Below are 8,742 nucleotides of genomic sequence, written 5' to 3'. Positions count from 1 at the left end.
GTGAATGTACGATACTACCCCTCCACGAAAGACTTCCACAGATTTTGTTTTGTCCTTACTCCACTTCATCCCTTGAGTGCCACTCGTTGGGAAAAGATAAAAAGTGCTCATTTTTTCTATTATTTTGTGTCTATTCCCTTTTTAACCCTCACCCTTTTTTCAGCTCATTATGTGTTTTTATGTGAGAATTTGATCGGAGGTGTACACGAGTTCGTTAGTTATGATGTCGGGTCGAGGGGTTTGGTTGACGGGAAAGAAAGTACTCACTCTAATATGGTGTTACGATTTTAAAATTATTCATTGTGCTACGATTGTCTCGAGATTTCCATTTCGATAGACTTCTGTTGTTATTTGTCCTACGTGTCATGCCCTATCAGCTCGGTAAGCTTAGTAGTAATGTAAAGTCAAATGATTTTTAGATAGAGATGTTGGCGGGATGGGGACGGGGAGCCTTCTTCATCCCCATCTCCGCCACCTATTTCATTCCTCGTCCTCACGAAGTTTCCCGTTTATTTTTGCACGGATTCGCCACGAAAAATTTGTGGGGATCGAATTCACACTAGTAATTGTTTTCATTTATTATTCTTTTTAAAATATATAGAGTTATTTTTAAGTCTTCATTTTTAATATATTATTTATTAAAAAAATGGTAGAAAAAATCATAATAAATGGATATATTTCATAAGAAAACACTCCACCAACCTCATTTTTTAAAAATTAAAATTTAATATTACAACGTTTAAATATTACTATTAATGTCCAAAAATTAACTAATTTATTTTTTTAATAGAGTAAAAAAAAACATATATATTAATATTAATATGGGTTTAAAATATATTTATATTAAGTAAGACAGGTTCTGTCCCCGTCCCCTTTTATCAACGGGAAAAAAATATTTCTCACTCCCTCCCCCATTACCTGTCTAAACGAGAAATCCGACCCTTTTGAGGTGAGTCTCCACGTGGTCCGATCCCACGAGTAAAATAGACATCTTTATTTTAAATACTTACTCGACCGGATCGTTCTAATGACAGTGAAAATGATTTTAAAAGAATTTATATTACAAAGAAGACATAATTTTTGTTCTTAAATTCAAATATAAAATCAAATCAATGAGAAAAATGCATTATAAACACATTATCTTTCAAACACAATTTTTTTTCATGTTTGTAGGTTGTCTATCACACCTAATTGAGGTTGAAATAATTGAACTTTGAATCCCTTGACCTATCTTTTACGATATTTGTCGAGCCTCTCCTCTCTTCTCTTCTCAACTCTGCTTTCTAGGTTAAATTACAAGTTTAATCTGTTATCGGTTGGTCTCTTAATTTCCAAACGTCTTTCATAAATTCTTAAACTTTTAATTTTATATGATTGATAAATTATTTTAGTAATTTATTATTATTATTATTATTTTATGTTTTTTATATGGCATCAAATAAATAAATTTTATAGAGACGTTCATTATATAAAATAAAAAATGTAGAGATTTATTAAATAATTTTAAAAGTTTATAAATCAAACTATAAAATTTGGGTTGTGTTAGAATTTTTTCTTCGGTTTGGTTCAGGTTGGGTTGAATTTTTGAAAAATCAAAATTTCAAGTCGGTAACAGATTGTCATTTTTTTTTTGTTGGGTTAACCCGACTCTGATTAACTCAAAACTAGGGTTACAGTCCAACATTACCTTACCTACTATGTTTGTAACCGATATTAGTGATACATTGTGACTTATGAATGTTTGATATTTGAACTTTACGTGATTGTAGTTATTAATGTAACATGTATGGTAAATAATTTTGATTTTTTAAAATAATTAAATAAGAAGTACAATCCGATAATCCAACCCGAAAAATAGAAGGTTATGTTAAGTTGTAAACTCTATTCGAATTGATTGAGTCATTAACTCAACCAACAAAAAAAATTTCGGGTTTGTAACAAAAAAAAATTAGCCCAGATGAATGGTACATTATAAATATTTATTTTTGTATAATTTAATATCGATCATAATTAAATAATTTCAATGTGAATTATATTATAAATAAATTAAAATATAAATAAGATAGTGATACATATTAAATTAGATAATATCTTGCAATTATAACAATTCAATGTCTTATAAATAGTGAAGTCTATATGATGTGACAATTAATTAGAAAAAATCAACTATGCTACATGAGAATAATTTAATTGTCATATCATCGGAAGAATTTTAAAAGTATTTGTCTTCAAAGTTAAGGGGGTACATGGGCTGAATTGGGTTAGGCTGTTGACCATCCTAAAATTTTGGGTTGATTGGACTAGTGACCCGAATAACCCGTACAGAGTCCACAATCTAACTCATATTCGACAGTGACACCGAGTAAATGAATGATACATGAATGAACCGAGACCGCATTTGAATGAGAGCAATCCTAAGGATATTATGGCTTAGAAAAACTTAAAAGAATTGAAAGTTCCTACCTATACTCACATCGTGCACGTTTTTTTTTAAGTTAAGCGTGTTTTGTTTGAAACAATTATATGCTCGGTGATCTCGTATGAATTTTCTTGAGTGAGTACAAACTACGTTGGAAGAACTCGGGTTGGTTATGAAATGTGATCATGTCATAGTATCGAAAAAAAATTTAAAAAATATATTGATTTATTATAATGTTACAAATAATATGAAAATTTAATATTACGTGGATTTATTGTTTGACATACAATTATAATTTGAACATATAAAATAAAATAAACATTTAATAAATAAATGAAATTTATGTTGCTTCTATGTTAGCTCTCGCCATGTTCTACGTCTCCCTTTTTTAATTTGACGAAACTTCATCTCTCAACCACTCACACGCTGCCACATTACATAAATTAATATGATGACTCATCATTCTCACACGTGGGAATTGGGCCACCACCTCTCCACGTGGTCCATTTAGAAAAGAAAAAATAAAACGCATCTTTTTTTTTAATAATTATATATCATATTTGAGTATTTTTTTTAATATCAAATTTTTTATTTTCAAGTAAAAGTAAATTTTTTTTATCAATTTCAATATATATATTAAAAAATTACCTTCCAAATTATTAAAAAATTATTTAAAATAATTGTAGGAGAATAAATAATAATAATAATAAATCATAAAATTAATTAATCCTATGTTTATATAGTTATATCGTAAGTATAAACATATATTATAAAATTAACAATAAATCGAGGTTGGTTCAATTCAATCAGTCGATTAAAATTTTCATTTATTCGAACCCAACCCAACACAAACTGTATTGGTTGGGTCGGTTTGATCGGATATTTCGTGTCATCAAGTTTTTTTTTTTTAATTTAAAATTTTAAAATTCATATTTATTTATTTTCTAAAATTTTTAAAATTACATAATAGATTTGTCATTATTATTATTTATTATTTATTATCATTATTATAATTATTTTGTAGTTTACAATAATCAATTCATAGGCTAAAAAGTCCTATTAATTAATAAATATTTTATAGGACAAAAATAGAGGTCTAATTCTTAAAAAAAAAAAAAAAAAAATCTTTTATTTATTTTTATGTTTTTATTAATTGAAATAAAGTCCAACCATCAACCGGTGGAGATGAATTAAAGTTTACAACAATATTAAAAGACAGGATTCGAACCTTGAACCTGAAGGATAGGAAATGTAGTAGTAATATCTTCGAGGAAGTGCATTAATAAGATACAATATATAATATAATATAAAATAAAATAAAAATAATGTAATTGAATTATTTGTTTCCCTTTATTATTGAGTTGAATTATTTAGAATAGTTTGCTTTTTTATTAATGAGTAACTTAGAGATTGAAAAAAAAAAAAAAAAAAAAAAAAACCTCTTTTGACACCAACTATGTCGTAACATATCATTTTGAAAAAAGATTAAATGGTGTGCACGAGTTGGGTTGTAATGATCCAAAATTTCTATATACTCAGAGTCACTACTAACGTCTCACGCTCTGCTAAATGTGGAATATAACTCTTAAAAGAAAACCTCATCTTTAGTATAAATGTCGAAAGCATTTAAAACATCATTTTCTCTAGTATAAATGTCGAAAACATTTAAACACGTAAAACTATGACTGTGTTTTCCAGAGAAAATGATGTTTTAAATGTTTTCGATATTTATATTAGAGATGAGATTTTCTTTTAAGAGTTATATTCCGCATTTTAGCACAACATGAGATGTTAAGTAATAACTTTGAGTATGTAGAAATTAGGGTTGTTACATGGATTGGGTTAGGCTAGAATAATTTTTTAGTCTAACCCAAAATCGGGCAAGTTGATGACCCAAATATTCAGAGTAGAGTCCACAACCCAATTCAACTTAACTCGGGTTGGATTGAGTTATCTGATTGTTTTTTTTTTAATTATTTAAAAAAACTCTACTTATCCACGATACATGTTACGTTAATCACTAAAATTTCATAAAATTCAAATATAAAATATTTACAAGTGTCAGTGTATTACTAAAATCGATTACAAACGTTAAATGTTCATCTTTTTAAAGGTAGGGTTGGGTTGAGTTATAACCCTATCTTTGAGTTGATTAGATTGACCCGATTAAAAAAAATATCAGCTAGCAAACCAAACCACCAAACCAAATTTTTTTGTTGTTTTTAAAAAGTTCAACTCAGCCGAAACTGAGAACAAATCTAACTTAACTTTGATTGGGTCGAGTAGTTTGAGTTAATCGGATAATTGGGTTATATGAATACTGATTTCGCGACAGGTGTACATGGTAATTATCAACTCATTTCAACCAATTTCTTTGAGAATTACAAGAGTCAACCAGTCACTAATATAAATATGAACTCTAAGTACGGAAACAAAAACTTGACTATTAATTTAAATAACTTTTATTTTTTATATGCATAGAAATATTTCTAAATAGTTGAATAGTGCAATTGTGGTTGGGTTGATAATAGAACACTTTAAAATACATATTCCAATTGCCTTCTAAATATTTTTTTTGGGATAAATTCAAATTCTTTAACCCGCCAGTTCAAAGAAAGTACGAGATGTGGTAAAAAAAAAAAAACACGTTATTTTAAATTCTGAGAACGAATTTAAGCTTCTAGACCAAGGTTTAACCAAAGTTCCTCAGCTGTTTATCCTTCTTTTAAGCAAAGAGTGTATTGGCACGGCTCTAACCTCTCCATAGCCAATCGAGCTTTGCTTGGTTCGATAACCCATTCTAAAGAAGATGATACACATTCTAGGTGTTTTCTTAGAAACCAAATATGGCGGGATCGGACAATTGTCAGGTGAAATTAGTTGAGATACACGCAAACTAGCACAAATATAAAAAGAAGATTGGAATCTTCCCACGAACCCAAAATTTAATCGAACTTCTTCGTTCTCCAACGTCTTGGGCTACAAATCCTACCGTTGTGAGCCAGAAAATCTATCCAATATCTAGAGCATTTGAATTTGTTCTTTCTTATGGTGGGATACAAAAAAAAAAGGCAGGCAGGCAGGCAGGCAGGCAGGCAGGCAGGCAGGCAGGCATTGAGTATAGAGAAATGAAATGACTTTGGTTCACTTCAATATAAAACCTAAAAAGCATAGCACTTTCTCACATCATCCCACTTGGATTTGATTTGATCTTATCCGAACTTAATATATATTGTTGACAAAGAAAAAGAAGATCATAGTATCAGATTCAACAATCAGACAACCAATATCTATCTATCTTATCATCGCATGCTTTTCTTCTACATCAAAAACAAATCCCAAAAGAATAGTTTTTTCACCTCAAATCTCATCCGCTAACTGATTTGCAGGTTAATCTAAATAAATGAGATGATCAGAGCGACTGTTTTTGTCATACAAAGTCAGGGCATGATTTCTCCTATAATCATATTCTGTTTGAATCAGTTGATGAAAAGTGCATCTCTGCAAATTTCAGAATCTGGGTTGACCCCAAATTGGCATAATCTTTATCATTTAATTACCAAAAAGGAGTAGTAGAGGGAAGGAACAGTCATTGATTCCAAATTGGATTTACTTTGATTCATCATTTTGTTCTAATTAACAGGGATTTTACTGAGAAACTATTTGCAATCTTCCAACATGAGGGTGTGATTGATTATCATCAATGAGGAAAACTAAAAGTAGGTGATTACGATGACGATGAGGATGACTTCTAATGGGTAACAGACTGACTACTGACCACTAAGGCTTTGAACATCTTGATGAAGTTAATTTAGGAGAGAAAATGATAAATTTGGATACAGATAAGTAAACTGGCAGGATTACCATTTCCAAAGATGAGAAGGGTATTACCTAATTCTGGAAATCTCATCTAGTTGCTGCTTTCGCTGTTACTGTGGTTGTTGTTGTTGTTGTTGTTGTTGCTACAATGGTGATTACCAGCAGCCACAACTCTTCTCCCATGTTTGAGCTGCGAGATCTCCAATTGAGTTTTCATAAAGAATTGCATTCTTTGCAATTCCAGATCCTTGGCGAATTTCATCCTCTGCTTCTCCATTTCCACCACTTGCTGCAGCTTTGAGCTCTCTGCTTGTTCATACGCTTCCCCAAATTTCAGTATTGCTTCAGTTAATTTGCTCACAGCATTTCGCCATCCCTTTTCTCTCGATCCATTCCTTCCCTTTTCCGTCTTCCCCATTTGCCCTAAATTTGGATTCACCACTTCCTTCTGAACCCTAGCGCTCTTCCTCCGATAATTTCCTTGCCTGTAACTATCGCTCGAAGTTGGGGATGTTTCTCTCTCGGAGCCTGAGGAATCGGAATCCGTTCGAGGCCGCTTGTGGAATTGGACCTTCTGAGCTTTTTGCCCCTTTTGTTGCTGTTGATGATTGTGATTATGATGAGCCTGATATGGAATCAGCGACCGATTCACTACAGGAATCCCTAGAGGAACTTTCTGGTTCTGTAGAGGCGGATTTACAGTGGTGGCTACACCTGCGCTAGAAACAGGATTCTTGGAAGCCGGACCGATCAATTGATCCAATCTATCATAAAATGGCCACTTACTGGGCCCTCCTCCAGCACTAATCTTAGCCTTCTCAGTCTTATACTTCTTCTTCACGGTATCAATCCGATTCTTGCACTGAATATCAGTCCTCGGTATCTTCGTATAATCCTCTCTACTACTCACAATATCAGCCACCTCTTTCCAGTGCTTCTGCTTCAAATTCCCTCTACTCAGTTCCAAATACCTCTCTCCCCAAGCATCAATCAGCACCGACGTGGCGCCTTCGCTCCAACAATCCTCTCGTCCACCTCCGCCGCTCCCGCCGCCACTTCCTTTGGATTGTTGATTCGGCAGAGCCAACGTTATCGTATTCTGAGAAGGAGGCGTAGGAGGAGGAGGCGCCGCCGCAACCGTCACGGTAATCCGGCCGTTGGAGATCGGAGAAGCCGGAGATCCACTCGACTGAATCTCATCGTCGTCCTTCATGGAATCTGGTCCAATCGTGAACAAAACGTCACCACCGATCCGGAAATGTTACGCACCGATCTGGCCACTAGATTTTGATACAGCTGCGAGATATTGGTTCACCGGTGCATGCGAATCGGTCGGATACATTCATGAACCGAACATATGCCGCCGATCTGGGAAGCGAAGGAGCGATTTGAGAGAGGGAGAAAAGGGGATTAGGGTTAGGGTTTGGGAATTGGGATCGGGGTTGACCGGAGAAAATGGTATAGTTTTCTGTAAGAAAAAATGGGGGGCGTTTAATTTGGTGGGGGGGGGGGGGGGGGGCGGGGAACTGACGGCGTCGGTGGGGGGGACACGTGGCGAAATATAGGAATTAAGGGATAACGTGGCTGGAGGTGATTGGTTGTAATTTGTACCGGGGGTGACCGTGATGACGCTGCCGGCATAGCCTCGGGTAGGTAGTCCATCGCTGTTCTTATGTGGTACGATTAATATTTTACTAAAAACTCCAATAATGTCTTGTTATTACCATTTTACCCTCCCACCGGCTGACCTTTACCAATTACGACCCCGGAATAGATGTCTAAGTCCTTTTTATTTTAAAAGAAATATATAATTTTCATTAATTTTATTAAAATACAAAAATATCCTTTAATTTTTAAACTAGTTTTCAAAAGTTACTCTTAAATTTTTTAAAACAATTTAAAAAATACTTTTAAATTTTTTTAAAAATTTCAAAAATACCTTAATTTTTTTTTTTTTTAAATTTACATTGCCACGTTTACTCATAAACTTACTCATAAACTTTCAAAAGTATCGTTAAAAAGTTTAAAAATAATTTATTAGTTGTGATAAACAATAACAAAACTTTTTATTTATTTTTTTATATAAATGTAAAAGATATTGACGTTATTTTTAAAATTTTATGGGTATTTTTTAAATATAGTACTAATTATAAATATATTTTTAAACCTTTTAAATTAGTTTATTTTTAAAATAAAATACTAGGGTTTCCATCCGTAATTAAAGTTGGGAGTATTTTTTAGATTTTTTTAAAAAGTTTGAAAGTTTAAGAGATAAAGTACAAAATTCACAGGTATTTTTATTAATTTAAGTTATTATTTAAATTATAATTATAATTGTTTTTTCTTTAAAACACTATATTCTAAAAACTTGTTTTGGTTTTATCTATATATTTTTAAATGTTTAAATTTAATCCTATAATTCATAAAGTCTCTCAAAATTAGTGACAATTGATAATGAGAAATTTAAATAGAAACTGAGTTTTTTCTTAAGCAAAAGTAAGATT

The 8,742-nt window shown here is 32.1% G+C and overlaps 1 pseudogene; it reads right to left on the bottom strand.

Annotated features, from left to right (window-relative positions):
• Nucleotides 1-6,011: 6,011 nt before the first annotated feature.
• LOC111778912 (trihelix transcription factor ASIL2 pseudogene) lies at nucleotides 6,012-7,718 on the bottom strand (annotated as a pseudogene).
• Nucleotides 7,719-8,742: the final 1,024 nt, after the last annotated feature.

This window comes from Cucurbita pepo, chromosome 17 (genome assembly GCF_057944985.1).
Source record: "Cucurbita pepo subsp. pepo isolate OVF chromosome 17, ASM5794498v1, whole genome shotgun sequence".
Classification (NCBI taxonomy): Eukaryota; Viridiplantae; Streptophyta; class Magnoliopsida; order Cucurbitales; family Cucurbitaceae; genus Cucurbita; species Cucurbita pepo.
Note: the sequence above shows the minus strand (reverse complement) of the source record. Positions and strands in the feature narration are given on the sequence as shown.